Consider the following 15,216-nt stretch of genomic DNA (forward strand, 5'->3'; position numbering starts at 1 on the left):
CAACTCAACCTTTATCATTGGGCGCTATACCAGTGTACAGCCTAAACAGTTGGTTTAATTCCAAAAATTCCATTTTAGATTGAAAACACACTCTTTCCAACAGCATTGCTCTCTTATATTTTTCACATCTTCAATAGTTAACGAGATGGCGTATGCAAACGGACTTACGGGACACCCTATATATATATATATATATATATATATATATATATATATATATATATATATATATATATATATATATATATATATATAGGGGAGACCGGGGTATTCACGAACACTTAAGCTTTGATTATATATAACTCATTTGTTTTTAGAGATAAAATTAAGATTTCTTGTGTGTAGAAAGCTAGGAGCTTTTCTTCTTTATTGAAGTGCAGAGGAAAGTCAAAAGGATTTTTTTTTTCAACAAACCAGTGAGATGTTTTAAAAATGTAGCAATGTTCGGAATTACCTTGACAATTGGGGGCTATCTCGAACATACTGTTTACTTAAAATTCCCTTTACGAAAGGAGCGAAACGCGTTAAAATAGATTAAAATTATATATTGATTTAGTATTTGAATCTTTAATAAGAATTATAATTTCTAACATAACTCAAGTTAATGAGAAACATGACCTGACCTCAAAATCTTTCAAACCATTAGAAATGAAAACTAATAGGCAATAGGCTAAACAAAATGTACTCTTATGAAACAAATTCAGAAATAACGGTACATTAAGTAAAATATTCATTAACATGAAAACATTACTAAAAATTACAGAATTCACAGATATATGCATTAATGATTTATTTTCAATGACAGTATTCGTTTTTAGTTGAATGTTCAAATGCGGTTAATAGACTTAACAAAAATTGGCTAACTGCTAATGGACGCTACTAGGCTAAATAAATTTGTAAAACACTCTCTGAATCACACACGGAAAAAAATGCTGTCTATGATGATCATATATAAAATAGGGTTACTGATTATGGAATAATGAAGTAGGCTACTAATGGCCTAAAAAAATGAATATAGCAAACTAGTCTAATTAATAAAGTTAATAACGCGTATTGCCAAAACATGATCCATTTCTGAAACCAATTTCATTAATTTATAACTTATTTTTCAATTAAAGAAATTAAATAATTTATTGCACTCTATGGAGCAATCCCGATCACACCAGGGTAATGGCAAGCATTCTGTCTTGCATTTGCTCATGATACGCCATTTTATTGTTAAAGTTGAAACAAATTGTGACTGCATTCAGACTAGTAAGATTACAAATAACTAATGTTCAAATCTAAGGAAATATATAGCCTTATTTGTAATAATATAGATACGATAAGAGTTAACTTACCGTGTCCAGATCATTGAATCAACGTTACAAGTGAATCGACAAAAACAACAAGACGTCTGCTTCCTAGCAATCCAATCTACTCGTTCTACTCGCTGTCACCACATTTATGCTACACTTTTCCAGGTCTCTCTGCTAGCATGCAGCAAAATTGTTTGCTTTCTAACAAGTTTCCTGGACGTAAACTTGGGTGTTCGGTATTACTCCAGTGTCCGCGAATACCCCGGTTTCGTTATACCTGCACAACGGAAACACGTATCAACAACATTCCTACACTCAACACATAGGGACATCAGCAATTACACACTATTGGACAAACAATATCCTCCTACACACACACACACACACACACACACATATATATATATATATATATATATATATATATATATATATATATATATATATATATATATATATATATATATATAGTGTTCTGAAAATGGCAACCGCGGGCAACAGAGCGTAACTTTCAGATCAAGAGAAAATGAAAATGCTATATACTGGCATACCCTGCGAGTCTTCCTTAAGCCGCTATCCGGAATCAAAAGAGTTTCATTATGTGGCAATTTTATGGTTCCTTATCTGCGACTTGTCACATAGTGCAATTCGGGTCTCCAGAGGAGAACCCAAGATATTTACAATTATGATATGTGTAGTCTTCTAAAAATGGTTCCCACGGATAACACAGCACTATTCTTCATTTCAAAATAAAGCGAAAATATTATGCAACGATATATCCTCCGGGGGCTCCTTCAACCACTGTAGGGGATCAAAAGTTTCACTATTTGGCAACGTTGCATATTAATTTAGAACCTTTGCATTGCTCTACGAATACATAAAACATTTACATCGATTGTTATACTAATAAGTGGTGCTAGTGTCAGCGTGTATCGACTTTAACTGCCATCTGGAAAGAACTGATGTAGATATGAGATGGATTGATTGATCTACTCTATGATTATTTTTCTGCGACGTTGTCATAAAGTGTAATTCGTGTCTATAGATGAGGACCTGAAAAGTATGTAATTGTATATATTATATATACGTGTGCTTTATTTTGAGTTGCAGAATGGTGTTCTGTTGTACGTGGGTGCCATTTTAAAACAACCGGTATATATAACAATTAAGATCTATACGAAATTTCATGAGAAACAAGGAAAAAAAAAACAGATACATTTTTTTTTTATGAAATGACCCAGACAGACCAAACACTTGAATGTTAACTTTTATGTTATCAGTAATCAATGTTTCCCGTTGCCGCTCGCAGAATCCTTCCTGCTGTTATAAGCCAGACTTTGAGAGCAGACTCATGTTTTATTTTAATTAAGCTTTCTAATCACAGTTTTTGTCTTTCTTTCTTGCGTACTGTTCCTCAGAACCACCCAAACATGTTATGAGCTTTCGAATATCGAACCTCCACAGAACAACACAGCAACTGAAGAACTGATATAATAAAGAAAATAAAATAAATAAGAATAATTAAAAATGATTGGAAGAGTGATATTTGGACTTTCTAAGACGGAATTGGATTGAGAAGAAGGAAAACTTCACTGCGGTTAAGAAAAGTATGCTCATCATTTTTTTTTCATACTGCTACTACTACTACTACTACTACTTGTAATGATAATAATAATAATAATAATAATAATAATAATAATAATAATAATAATAATAATAATAATAATAATAATAATAATAATAATAATAATGATGATGATGATGATAATGATAATAATACAATGGTTAATTATTATTACACAGCTGTTTCTACGGAATACCATTCCACATGCTTTTGGCACTATTTCAGAGTTTAACGAACCCATTTTCTACTGAATTTTCTGCAATACTTGCATACTCATGCTCATATACATATACATACTTATCCGTTAAGTTCTTAGCAGATTTACTCCTCTAACGAATTTAGTTCTGATAATCATTCTACTTATCCTTTTGATATATATATATATATATATATATATATATATATATATATATATATATATATATATATATATATATAAGATAAATAGAATGATTATCATAACTAAGTTCGTTAGAGGAGCAAACCATCTTTAAGATCTTAACGGATAAGTTTGACTATCCAGATTTTATTTAGAATCTATAGTATATCCTAATTGTTTTGCAACTCGCACAACACCAATTAAACATTAATTGCATATTATAAAACGATAGGTAGAAAAGTGGTTACTTGTATCTCACATGAAATCGCCTGATCTTATTTATTGTATTTAACAAAGTTTACACCATTATCCTATCCCCTCCATTCCTATTTGTGCTTCTCTCTGACTTTCTCAGGTTGCAAATGTGCGTACATAGTACGCATTTGCACATTTGTAGATTCCTCCCCCTCCAAAAAAAAATCAGGATAAGGTTCTTAATGAAATGCCAGGATATTAAATATAAACTAAATCCAGATAAACATTAAGAGCCGTTTTTCAGATAAACATTTCTCCCTTTCAATTTTCACGCTTCAGTAAACAACTCTTACTTTGGAGTAGTGAGTAAATTAAACAAAAATAAAAGAAAAGCTTATTCAAATAACCTTATAAAATAGAAGATACGGAGCGCTGCACTAAAATTTCATGCTTCAACATCTTGATCGAAATAATGTTATGTTTCAGTTTTTGTTGAAACCATTATTAGTAAAATATGGACAAAATTTTTAAAGCGTTCCTTTGGGGGATTTCGTACCAAGAAAAGGACCCCGCTGAAAGCTTAAAAAAATCCGGCTTCCGTTAAATTGGCCGATATTGCAGTGTGTTGTTTATTTTGGCCCCTGATGAAAAGTCTCAATGGACACGAAGCCAGGAAACACCACGTTTTTGATATATCCGCTGATTATTGTCGTCACTTAAAACCATATGCTTCATCGTGAACTGCAAATAATAATTAATTCGACATTTTATCTATGAAATATGAACGAGTTTGACTAGGGTATACTAGGGTTTTTTGAAGATCAAATCGAGAGGGAACGTTATAAAGATGTGAACAAAACGTACGTAAATGTTTCTGAGACGCTGGATCTGATTATGTCAAGAAAATGACCCGACAAGATCAGTTCAAGGTCATTGCAGGGTCATTTCAAATCTAAACTTAAGAAACCGTTGGACAATTCTAAAAAAAAAAAAAAGTATCATGCATCGGGTTTTAGAGTGAGCCAGGAAGTCAGGATTGCTACATTGTAGAATCTTTTGAAGATTTAGAAAGGCTACTCGATATTAGCTTTGGATACGCTTTGCAGTGAATGATGACGAATTGCAGGCCGTGAGTAGTAATCGCCCCACTTGGCCTCACTTTTTGGCCCCTGGGTCCCCGCCTCAGGACCCATGGTCCCTGGCCGGGGTCAATGACCTAGGGGTACATAGGACCACCCCCTCTAAATTTTGGCAGGGGTACCATGGCCCACCCCCTAAATTTTGGCAGGGGTACATAGGACCACCCCCCTTAATTTTTGGAAATTGCCAAATCTAAAAATTTGGTATGGTAGGGTAGGACCATAGTATGTACCTCTATCAGTATTGGGGGTCTATGTCGTTCCCTTTCATGGGTAAAAAATTGCCAAAAATTCAAATTTCGGAGGTTTTTGACCTAATTTATCCCCTTGAATGAGGTGTTATTACCCTATATGGTTATATGGGCGTATACAGGGGTCCATTCCCTTTCATAAGACATGGGTATATTAATGCACCCCTTGAAAAATTTGGGAGGGGTACCTTGGCCCACCCCTTCAATTTTGGAAATTGCCCAATTTCAACATTGGGTATTATAGTATAGGACCCTAATATGTACTATGATAAATTTGGGTGGTCCACCTCATTCCCTTTTAGCGGTACATAGGACCACCACCCTTAAATTTTGGAAATTGCCAAATCTAAAAATTTGGTGTGGTAGTCTAGGACCATAGTATGTACCTCTATCGGTATTGGGTATCTATGTCGTTCCCTTTTATGGGTAAAAAATTGCCAAAAATTTAAATTTCGGGGGTTTTTGACCTAATTTATCCCCTTGGATGAGGTGTTATTACCTTATATAGTTATATGGACGTATACAGGGGTCCATTACTTTTCATAACATATGGGTATATTAATGCACCCCTTGAAAAATTTGGGAGGGGTACCATGGCCCACCCCTTAAATTTTGGAAATTGCCCAATTTAAACATTTGGTATTATAGTACAGGACCCTAATATGTATCATGATAAATTTGGGTGGTCCACCTCATTCCCTTCCAGGGGCACAAAATTGCCAAAACTATAAACGTAAGCAATACGTTGTACCACGTGTTTGATTTTTGGTCGATTTTATCCCCTTTGATGAGATGTTATTACCTTATATGGTTATATGGTCATGTATAGGGGTCCATTCCCTTTCATAAGATATCGGTATATTTGTACACTCCTTTAAAATTTGGGAGGGGTACTTTGGCCCACCCCTTAAATTTTGGAAATTGCCCAATTTAAACATTTGGTATTATAGTACCGGACCTTAACATGTATTATGATAAATTTGGGTGTTCCACCTCGTTCCCTTTTAGGGGTACAAAATTGTCAAAATATAAACGTAAGCAATACGTTGTACCACGTGTTTGGTCTTTTGGCCCAATTTATCCTCTTGGATGAGGTTCTATTACCTTATATGGTTATATGGTTATGTATAGGGGTCTATTCCCTATCATAAGACATAGGTACATTTGTGCACTCCTTTAAAAATTTGGGAGGGGTACTTTGGCCCACCCCTTAAATTTTGGAAAATTGCCCAATTTAAACATTTGGTATTATAGTACCGGATCCTAACATGTATTATTATGATAAATTTGGGTGTTCCACCTCGTTCCCTTTTAGGGGTACAAAATCGTCAAAATATAAACGTAAGCAATACGTTGCACCACGTGTTTGGTCTTTTGGCCCAATTTATCCTCTTGGATGAGGTTCTATTACCTTATATGGTTATATGGTTATGTATAGGGGTCTATTCCCTATCATAAGACATAGGTACATTTGTGCACTCCTTTAAAATTTTTGGGAGGGGTACTTTGGCCCACCCCTTACATTTTGGAAATTGCTCATTTTATATATTTGGTATTATAGTACCGGACCTTAATATGTATTATTATGATAAATTTGGGTGTTCCACCTCGTTCCCTTTTAGGGGTACGAAATTGCCAAATTTTAGTACAACCACGTGTTTGGTCTTTTGGCCCAATTTATCCTCTTGGATGAGGTCCTATTACCTTATATGGTTATATGGTCATGTATAGGGGTCCATTACCTATCATAAGACATAGGTACATTTGTGCACTCTTTAAATTTTTTTGGGAGGGGTACTTTGGCCCACCCCTTAAATTTTGGAAATTGCTCATTTTATATATTTGGTATTATAGTACTGGACCCTAACATGTATTATGATAAATTTGGGTAGTTCACCTTGTTCTCTTTCATGCGTAAAAAAAAATTGCCAAATTTTACTACAAACACGTGTTTGGTATTTTTGGTTCACCCCTTGGATGAGGTCCTATTACCTTATATGATTATATGGTTATGTATATTGGTCCATTCTTTATTATAAGACATGTGTATATTGATGCACCCTTTAAAAAATTTGGGAGGGGTATCTTGACTCATCCACTCAGTTTTAGAAATTGATTAATATAAGCATTTGGTATCTTCGTACAGGTCTTCAATATGTACCACTATAAATTTGGATGGTCCACATCGTTCCCTTTCATGGGTAAAGAACTACCAAAAATCAAATTTCGGATGTTATTGACCCCTATTTAGCACGTTATATGGTTTATTACCTCTATATGTTTATGTTCTCTTTTAAATTTGGGAATTATGAAATAACAAAATTCGGTAAACGTTTTCTAGGACCCATTGGTGTTCCTCTTATGGCCAAATATTCAAAATTTAAAGGTTATTGACCGGCTTTATTATTGAATAAGTACAGGATTTATTACTTTTTCATAAGACACAGGTGTATTTGTGTACCAATCTTAAATTTTGGGAGGGGTACATTTCTTATTGTCATATCAATAATTGGTAATTGTTCTTTGGGTAAATCATTGTGATCACGTGATCAGTTATTGACCTATGATGGGATTAGGAGTCCAGGACATTGGTACATTGAAACTTTGTAGGATAATTTGAGAATGCGTCATTGGTATTGATTATTACAGCCAAATATAAACGTAAGCAATACGATGTACCACGTGATTGACCTTGATGAGGTAGTGTACAGGGATACATAGCTAACCTTATTGAATCTTATGACTCATAGTCTTAAGGGAATACATGCTACAACACTGGCAAAGTTATTGTTGATGTAATTTGATTGGTTGATCACTATCTTTCGTGCAATCTGATTGGCTGATCACTATCTTTCGTGCAATCTGATTGGCTGATCACTATCTTTCGTGCAATCTGATTGGTTGCTGATTTTCAAATCTTTGCTGCATTCAGTTTTAAGTTTTGTTTAACATTTAAAAATCTTGGTTTCGTTCAACATTTTACACACACTGATACATATGATCAAAACCGTTTATTTGTTAATCGAATAGTTAAAAACCGGATAAAGTTTGACGGTTAACCGTGAAACGTAAATTTTTTTAGCTTGAAAATTTTTTGTTTGAAACTTTTTGTTTCAAATTTGTGTTTGAATTTTTTTTGTTTCAGAATTTTGTTTGAAATTTGTTTCAAAATTTTTTTGTTTGAAATTTTTTGTTGCAAAATTTTGTTTGAAATTTTTTTGTTTAAAATTTTTTGTTCGAAATTTTTGTTTTGAAATTTTTCGTTTCCAATTTTTTTTGTTTCGAATTTTGTTTTTTTCAAAATTTTGTTTGAAATTTTTTTCGTTTTAAAATTTTGTTTGAATTTTTCGTTTCCAAATTTTTTCGTTTCAAAAATTTTGTTTCAAAGTTTGGTTTGACATTTTTAAAAGTTTGTGCACTCATTAGTAAAGAACCGGAACTGTTTAGAACAAAAACCTCTGGCAACATTGTGATGCAATAGTACACGTCAGAACATGATGTTGCAACGTCATCAGTTTTGCATCATATATAAGTATCGTTCGAGTTAGTATTCATGATAACATCATCATGGCTACTTGTCTACAGTTTCTAAACACACGTGATGTGATGAAATCATTTACCAAGATTACTGATTTACAGCAGAATGTACCTTATAGAATCTCAGCTAGCCAAATGATCCCTACAAAGTTTGGATTAAGAATCGTAGTGAAGCTTGAAAATGATAAGAATATAATTTTACCAGCAAGATATTTACCCATGGAAGCATCAAAACAAGGAGAACTGTTACGTTTCTTAAATACTGGATCTGTATCTTTATGTTACAAAGGATTCTTGGGTCGAAGTCATCAACTTGAATTTAGTACACAGCCAGATTCGTCAGTAATTGTGATGAAGTCATGAATTCAAACGTCAGCACATCAAACATAGTTGTATGAATGTGGTTGGTCAGCATGACGTCAGCGACTGTGATGAAATCATGAATTCAAACGTCAGCACATTCCTTCCTATGACGTCAGCCGTAGTTCTATAAATCAACCAATACCGTGAAATCATTTGAGCAAGTGCTTTTCAGGAGGAAAGATGTGTACTTCTAACGATAAAGAATTCATCTTCGCAAGCTATTATCCAATAAATATATTTCAAACAAAACATGTGATGATTGGTATCAGTGGTAGAACATTTGAACCAGTGATTCGATTGGGCAAAGCAGAACAATTTGGTGTACAACTGACCTGTGAAGAATGGCAAATATTATGTTCACGAACGACCAAATGAACGATTATTTTCATGATGAGCTAAATGTGACCATAGTCAAATCATTAGGCTCAAATCATGAAGTGGTGATGCGTACAGTCCTCGAAGAGAAGATGGTACTGTTACGTAAAAAGAGTACATTTCATGTCCCTCGCAATATGGTGTATCTAACGGAAACAGAATGGAACAAATTTATCAGCGTATTTCAGTGTGTGAAACATGCAGTGGAAGTGTGCAACAAAACAAGTATATTCCTGAAAAAGTACTATTTTGAAAAATGTGTTATGCATATTGTACAACATGTATCTAGATATTGTGATGGTTGTCAACATCGTTCGTGGGTGCATACCTGTATTGATAAACAGTTTATTTGTGACCAAATGGACATTGAGTTTCCACCAATTGATATTCCATTAGACCTTAAAAGACTTCAACTGGAATTAAAATTATATGCTAAAGACAAACTAGTGCAAGAAGTTCAAAATACATTGTATCGACAATATCCAGAACCACTATCTAGTATGGATGTATGTGGAGTGTAATAAAATGATCCATTTCAATGAATTGTGTTTTTTCATTTCAAGAACAAACCACATGTTCTGACGTGTACTATTGCATCACAATGTTGCCAGAGGTTTTTGTTCTAAACAGTTCCGGTTCTTTACTAATGAGTGCACAAACTTTTAAAAATGTCAAACCAAACTTTGAAACAAAATTTTTGAAACGAAAAAATTTGGAAACGAAAAATTCAAACAAAATTTTCGAACAAAAAATTTAAAAAAAAAATTTCAAACAAAATTTTGCAACAAAAAAATTTGAAACAAATTTCAAACAAAATTCTGAAACAAAAAAATTCAAACACAAATTTGAAACAAAAAGTTTCAAACAAAAAACTTTCAAACTAAAAAATTTTACGTTTCACGGTTAACCGTCAAACTTTATCCGGTTTTTAACTATTCGATTAACAAATAAACGGTTTTGATCATATTTATCAGTGTGTGCAAAATGTTGAACGAAACCAAGATTTTTAAATGTTAAACAAAACTTAAAACTGAATGCAGCAAAGATTTGAAAATCAGCAACCAATCAGATTGCACGAAAGATAGTGATCAGCCAATCAGATTGCACGAAAGATAGTGATCAGCCAATCAGATTGCACGAAAGATAGTGATCAACCAATCAAATTACATCAACAATAACTTTGCCAGTGTTGTAGCATGTATTCCCTTAAGACTATGAGTCATAAGATTCAATAAGGTTAGCTATGTATCCCTGTACACTACCTCATCAAGGTCAATCACGTGGTACATCGTATTGCTTACGTTTATATTTGGCTGTAATAATCAATACCAATGACGCATTCTCAAATTATCCTACAAAGTTTCAATGTACCAATGTCCTGGACTCCTAATCCCATCATAGGTCAATAACTGATCACGTGATCACAATGATTTACCCAAAGAACAATTACCAATTATTGATATGACAATAAGAAATGTACCCCTCCCAAAATTTAAGATTGGTACACAAATACACCTGTGTCTTATGAAAAAGTAATAAATCCTGTACTTATTCAATAATAAAGCCGGTCAATAACCTTTAAATTTTGAATATTTGGCCATAAGAGGAACACCAATGGGTCCTAGAAAACGTTTACCGAATTTTGTTATTTCATAATTCCCAAATTTAAAAGAGAACATAAACATATAGAGGTAATAAACCATATAACGTGCTAAATAGGGGTCAATAACATCCGAAATTTGATTTTTGGTAGTTCTTTACCCATGAAAGGGAACGATGTGGACCATCCAAATTTATAGTGGTACATATTGAAGACCTGTACGAAGATACCAAATGCTTATATTAATCAATTTCTAAAACTGAGTGGATGAGTCAAGATACCCCTCCCAAATTTTTTAAAGGGTGCATCAATATACACATGTCTTATAATAAAGAATGGACCAATATACATAACCATATAATCATATAAGGTAATAGGACCTCATCCAAGGGGTGAACCAAAAATACCAAACACGTGTTTGTAGTAAAATTTGGCAATTTTTTTTACGCATGAAAGAGAACAAGGTGAACTACCCAAATTTATCATAATACATGTTAGGGTCCAGTACTATAATACCAAATATATAAAATGAGCAATTTCCAAAATTTAAGGGGTGGGCCAAAGTACCCCTCCCAAAAAAATTTAAAGAGTGCACAAATGTACCTATGTCTTATGATAGGTAATGGACCCCTATACATGACCATATAACCATATAAGGTAATAGGACCTCATCCAAGAGGATAAATTGGGCCAAAAGACCAAACACGTGGTTGTACTAAAATTTGGCAATTTCGTACCCCTAAAAGGGAACGAGGTGGAACACCCAAATTTATCATAATAATACATATTAAGGTCCGGTACTATAACACCAAATATATAAAATGAGCAATTTCCAAAATGTAAGGGGTGGGCCAAAGTACCCCTCCCAAAAATTTTAAAGGAGTGCACAAATGTACCTATGTCTTATGATAGGGAATAGACCCCTATACATAACCATATAACCATATAAGGTAATAGAACCTCATCCAAGAGGATAAATTGGGCCAAAAGACCAAACACGTGGTACAACGTATTGCTTACGTTTATATTTTGACAATTTTGTACCCCTAAAAGGGAACGAGGTGGAACACCCAAATTTATCATAATAATACATGTTAGGATCCGGTACTATAATACCAAATGTTTAAATTGGGCAATTTTCCAAAATTTAAGGGGTGGGCCAAAGTACCCCTCCCAAATTTTTAAAGGAGTGCACAAATGTACCTATGTCTTATGATAGGGAATAGACCCCTATACATAACCATATAACCATATAAGGTAATAGAACCTCATCCAAGAGGATAAATTGGGCCAAAAGACCAAACACGTGGTACAACGTATTGCTTACGTTTATATTTTGACAATTTTGTATTCCTAAAAGGGAACGAGGTGGAACACCCAAATTTATCATAATACATGTTAAGGTCCGGTACTATAATACCAAATGTTTAAATTGGGCAATTTCCAAAATTGAAGGGGTGGGCCAAAGTACCCCTCCCAAATTTTAAAGGAGTGTACAAATATACCGATATCTTATGAAAGGGAATGGACCCCTATACATGACCATATAACCATATAAGGTAATAACATCTCATCAAAGGGGATAAAATCGACCAAAAATCAAACACGTGGTACAACGTATTGCTTACGTTTATAGTTTTGGCAATTTTGTGCCCCTGGAAGGGAATGAGGTGGACCACCCAAATTTATCATGATACATATTAGGGTCCTGTACTATAATACCCAATGTTTAAGTTGGGCAATTTCCAAAATTGAAGGGGTGGGCCATGGTACCCCTCCCAAATTTTTCAAGGGGTGCATTAATATACCCATATGTTATGAAAAGTAATGGACCCCTGTATACGTCCATATAACTATATAAGGTAATAACACCTCATCCAAGGGGATAAATTAGGTCAAAAACCCCCGAAATTTAAATTTTTGGCAATTTTTTACCCATAAAAGGGAACGACATAGATACCCAATACCGATAGAGGTACATACTATGGTCCTAGGCTACCACACCAAATTTTTAGATTTGGCAATTTCCAAAATTTAAGGGTGGTGGTCCTATGTACCCCTAAAAGGGAATGAGGTGGACCACCCAAATTTATCATAGTACATATTAGGGTCCTATACTATAATACCCAATGTTGAAATTGGGCAATTTCCAAAATTGAAGGGGTGGGCCAAGGTACCCCTCCCAAATTTTTCAAGGGGTGCATTAATATACCCATGTCTTATGAAAGGGAATGGACCCCTGTATACGCCCATATAACCATATAGGGTAATAACACCTCATCCAAGGGGATAAATTAGGTCAAAAACCTCCGAAATTTGAATTTTTGGCAATTTTTTACCCATGAAAGGGAACGACATAGACCCCCAATACTGATAGAGGTACATACTATGGTCCTACCCTACCATACCAAATTTTTAGATTTGGCAATTTCCAAAAATTAAGGGGGGTGGTCCTATGTACCCCTGCCAAAATTTAGGGGGTGGGCCATGGTACACCTGCCAAAATTTAGAGGGGGTGGTCCTATGTACCCCTAGGTCATTGACCCCGGCCAGGGACCATTGGTCCTGAGGCAGGGACCCAGGGGCCAAAAAGTGAGGCCAAGTGGGGCGATTACTACTCCGTGGAGGAAGAAGATGATTTGATATTAGGGTATTATTTCACTTGCAGGCCTAAGTGCGGTGCGAGGACATTAGGTTTGTGCACATTTAGCCAGTGTCTTATGATTTTTAGGATGGGTTTGACATCAACAACAAATCAAATACCCTAGTCGAGGTTTACTGGAATAGGGCCTACATATTGTCCCTCTCAAGACAAAGGGGCGTATCTCATTTTCTTAAATTTTCCACGAGGCAAGTTCAAACCCTTTCTTATTGTTTATTCTATCATCTTCTTTTAAAATTCAGTTTATCTCGTATGCTATATACCTGAACGAAGGATATCCAATACAATTTTAAAACAAGACGGTATAACAAATCATGAGAAAAGGTTTAAACTTATCTCCTGGAAAACTGAGATACGCTCCTTTGTCTTGAGAGGGACGAACTTTATAATATGCTGGTAAACGTAATGTGAACAACGATAGAAATGAAGGTGAATCACTGGAGGTTGAAGTTCAAGAATGATGAAATGTAAGATGCAGAAGAAATTTTATTGAATAATACACTGTAAATGACTGACTGAAAAACTAAACGGATAATATTAATGGTAAATTCGATTAGCACCGACCTCGAATTCGTAATCAACTGCCCTAAATCACTGGCGGATCTAGTACGAGGACGGGGGGTCTGGGCAAACCAGTTTTTTTTTTAGTGATAAAATAATTAAAGCTATTATTTCTATATTTTTAAAGTTTATAGTAAACTTATAATACACCTATCAGTCTGGGTTCTGGCTGCCCCCCTTCAAGTTTTTAACTTCTAGATCCGCCACTGCCCTATACACCTATCTACCACTTTTTTTCTCAGATTTTTCGGACGATTTTTCAAGTTTGAATTTGAAATTACCCTGCAATTACATTGAACGGACCTCGTCGGGTCAAGAAAATGACATAATCGGATCCAACGTCTCAAAAATATCTACGTAATTTTTGTTCAGATTTCTTGTAAGATTCCTTCTCCATTTGACTTTCAAGTGACCTTGAACGCGATGCGATGGAGTTTAACTGACCAGAGATTCGCAATCAGCGACCCCAAAAACACTAGTATAACGTCGTGAGACTCGTTCATACCTCAGAAAAAAATGTCGACCTAATTATTATTTCAAATTTACTATGGAACATATGACCTTGAGTGACGATAATAATCAGCGGATATCTGAAAAAAGAAGAAAAAAAAAGAAAAAAAGAAACGTGGGATTTTCTGGCTTCGTACCCATTGAGACTTTTCATCAGGGGACCGAAATACACAACATATTGCAACACCACCTAATTTAACGGAAACCGGATTTCTATAAGCTGTGAGCGGGGTCCTTTACACACCATTATTCGATTTATTTTCTTATTATTTTTTTGACAAATTTGTTAAGGAAACCTTACTCACTTTTTTTTTTTAAGACAAATGTTTCATGAAACATTTACGTTACTAATTAAGCATTTATTTTTTAAATTTGAAGAAACATTGCCTTAATCCCTTTCGAAAAAAATCACCTGCAGAAACCTATTTCTTATATATATATATCCCCTCCCACATTTTTTGCTGGTCTGAATTTGGATTGAAATGGCATGAGAAATGTTACTGTTCATCAGCAACCTGGTGGTCGTTACGAAAAGATTATGTTTGAAATTTCAAATGGATACGTTGAAGGGCACGGCTTTTAGACAAGTGTAAACATTTACATCGTCGTGGACGAACAGTCGGACATATATCCAAAAACAACATTTTTTCAGCTTCTTGGGGACAAGAAATGTGTAAATCAGTTGAAATCTCGAATTCGAATGTTTTCCACAAATGTAATTT

This window comes from Thermobia domestica, chromosome 6 (assembly GCF_964235325.1).
Source record: "Thermobia domestica chromosome 6, izTheDome1.hap1.1, whole genome shotgun sequence".
In the NCBI taxonomy this organism is placed as follows: Eukaryota; Metazoa; Arthropoda; class Insecta; order Zygentoma; family Lepismatidae; genus Thermobia; species Thermobia domestica.